Genomic DNA, 2,791 nt, shown 5'->3' on the forward strand with positions numbered 1-2,791 from the left:
TATGCCAAACTAACTACATGGGAATATCTGCCTGGAGAAACTTATATAAACCCAGTTTTCTCAGTGCACGGGGGAGATGGAGGAACCAGGAGCAGGTACGGATTTCGAGACAGAGGAGGCAGAACCCTGACACGCATTTCAAGGCAGAATATTCTTTGATGCTTCGTCATGTTATGTTTTGAGATCCCTTTGTTGTATGTTGATGGGATACTCATGTTGTCGTCATGTATGTTTGCATTGAGGTCCCTTTTATGCCATGTTGGCGGGATGCTCATCATGCATGAGTTTGTGTCATATTGATAGGAGTCTTTTGACTGAGAGTTCTTGTAGTGGAACATCTCTTGGAGCCACTCCTGCATGAGGGAATTTTCCTTGTATGATAGCAACATCACCTCTATGTACATCATCACTATTGACAACACTTAATGCAGCGCCCTACACCATCTTGACACCGGGCCCGGAGACGTAGTCCCTCCTGGACGAACTTTGTTATCAACGTCTTGTTATTTCATGTGCTGATGATTATCACGTTCCTCTTCTTTACAACATGCAAATGTATTCATTTATGTTCTTTTAAAAATGCAATTTAACACATCACGAAAGTCAAAGGTCTTGGAAGGTTCCTTTGTCACACTCGGACTTGGATCAAGTGGTATCAGAGCGGTCTTTGCATGGATGTGAATTGCAGCGTGAACAATGGAACATGCAGCGACAGAGGATGAAAAAGCGATGTACAAGACCATGCTCAAAATTTCCAAAAGGGTGGAAATAATGTATGAAACTCCACAGAAAGAGACAGAGGAAAAGGAGTGATTGCAGCTTCAGTTGTGAGCCATGGAAGAGGCCTCGGAAGAACTAAAGCACAACAAACATAATCTTCAAACAGAGAACATTGAATTGAAGATGCGTCTACATGAAGAGAAAGAGGAGAAACAAAGTTTGCTATGACAACGGCAAGCAAAGGACGAGGCCTTGGAAAAGCTGCAGCATGACCCATGTGAGGTAAAATGTAATTCTTTGAATTCATGTATGTGTCCTGATGATGATTTTGCTGTTTTTGAAAATCATACCATAGGAACTGGCTCCAAACTGTTGAAGAGAATGGGGTATGAAGGAAAAGGCTTGGGAATTAATGGCCAAGGCATTGTCAACCCCATCAAAGTGAAGGAATTACCCTGTCAGGCAAGACTTGGGTATGTCAGAAAGGAAGTTGGGGAATGTGCCGAGACAACTAGCGAACCACCAACAACAGATGATGAGAAGCCCTCATCAGTTCTTTCCAAATCAACAGAGGAGGTAAAAGATGTTGATTTCCTTTCGGTTTCATCTTCACATAGTATGATTTTTGTTGGATATTTGGAGATCCCAATTACAGGGACAAACATGAGGCTCCTTTCAAGGATGAGGCACGAGGAGGAAGAGCAACTTGGTTTTAATAACCAAGGCATAGCTCAACCATTGGAGGTTGTGTAGAGACCTCAATTTGCAGGCATGGGATACACCAAAGGACAATGCTTGAAGGTGTCAGATTCTTCCGAGACATCGTCGAAATCATCGAGGAAAGAGAATGATGGGAAAACATCCCCATCATTCCATGACAGTTTCCATTGCAGGGAAAGAGTTGAGACAAGCTCTCATCGCCATCCTTACACCAGAGACAACAAGGAAAGGTATAACCACTCTCGACATTTGAATGTTCATTTCGATTATAATCATGTTTTTAATGATGAACGTAAAACATGGCATCAAAAAACATGTACCTTTTGTGGATTACATAAGCATACATTTTCTAAGTGTTGGAAAAGAATGGCAGCACACAAAAGGAGGAGGTGTGAAATACCCTCTCAACAACAGGTAAAGGAACATGTTAAACAGATATGGAGGAAGAAGACCTAGTGCAGTCATCGTGACAGAAGTGGCCATCAAAGAGCCACTTGTCGGAGGCTCCATCCAGAGCAGCGCCTTAGAAAAAAGTGTCAGTGCATGAACCAGGTGAAACAGTTGTTCGACTGTCGAATGCGCCACAAGGAGGCGACCCATTCACCTTGATAAGTGAAAAATGGTTTCCAAATATGTTGTCTTGTCATGGTCGTGCTTTTGTAAATCATTTGTTGCATTTTAAAATGTAAAAGTGATGATGTGTTTTCCATCACTTGTTCAACAACAATGATGTTTGTTATTATTTTGAGTCGCATTTTACACTCTGAGAGTGATGTTGTGTTTTCATCACGTGTCAAAGAAAATATTGTTTGGCTTTATTTTTGTAAATCATGTGTTGCAGTGATGATGTGTTTTCCATCACTTGTTGAAGCAACAATGGTATGTTGGCCTTGTTTTCGTAGCTGGGGTATTGCGTCCATCTTATTGTAGATTTGACCACCGAGTATGTTTTATAAACTCGTGACAAGTCTGGGACGCTTGGGTCATTAGTTGGTCATGAAATTCAAGCATGTATTTTGCAAAACAATGTACTAGTTGTTGCAGGTGTCGACTCATTGCTTAAGGCTCCGAAGAACAAAGGTGAAGGAGATGGAAGCGACACTGTTTAGGACGCTTGTGATGCAGGCAAGGTACATAGAAGTTGCAGATTGTTTGTCATGATTTTGGAGGACTAAAAGCTCCTCAGTGAGGAGGATTGATCTAGGTGACTCCAAAGACACACACAAGACAAAGAGGGCTTATGAATGCTCAAAAATCAAAGTGATCAGAATGATTTCAGACCATGACCAAAGCATAGATGTCGTCGTCCTGATTGCAGCAGTGTGAACGGTTCGTCAAACCGAGTTCGTAT

This window comes from Pinus tabuliformis, chromosome 8, assembly GCF_031772625.1.
Source record: "Pinus tabuliformis cultivar Carrire ecotype Pingquan chromosome 8, CPIR1, whole genome shotgun sequence".
Classification (NCBI taxonomy): domain Eukaryota; kingdom Viridiplantae; phylum Streptophyta; class Pinopsida; order Pinales; family Pinaceae; genus Pinus; species Pinus tabuliformis.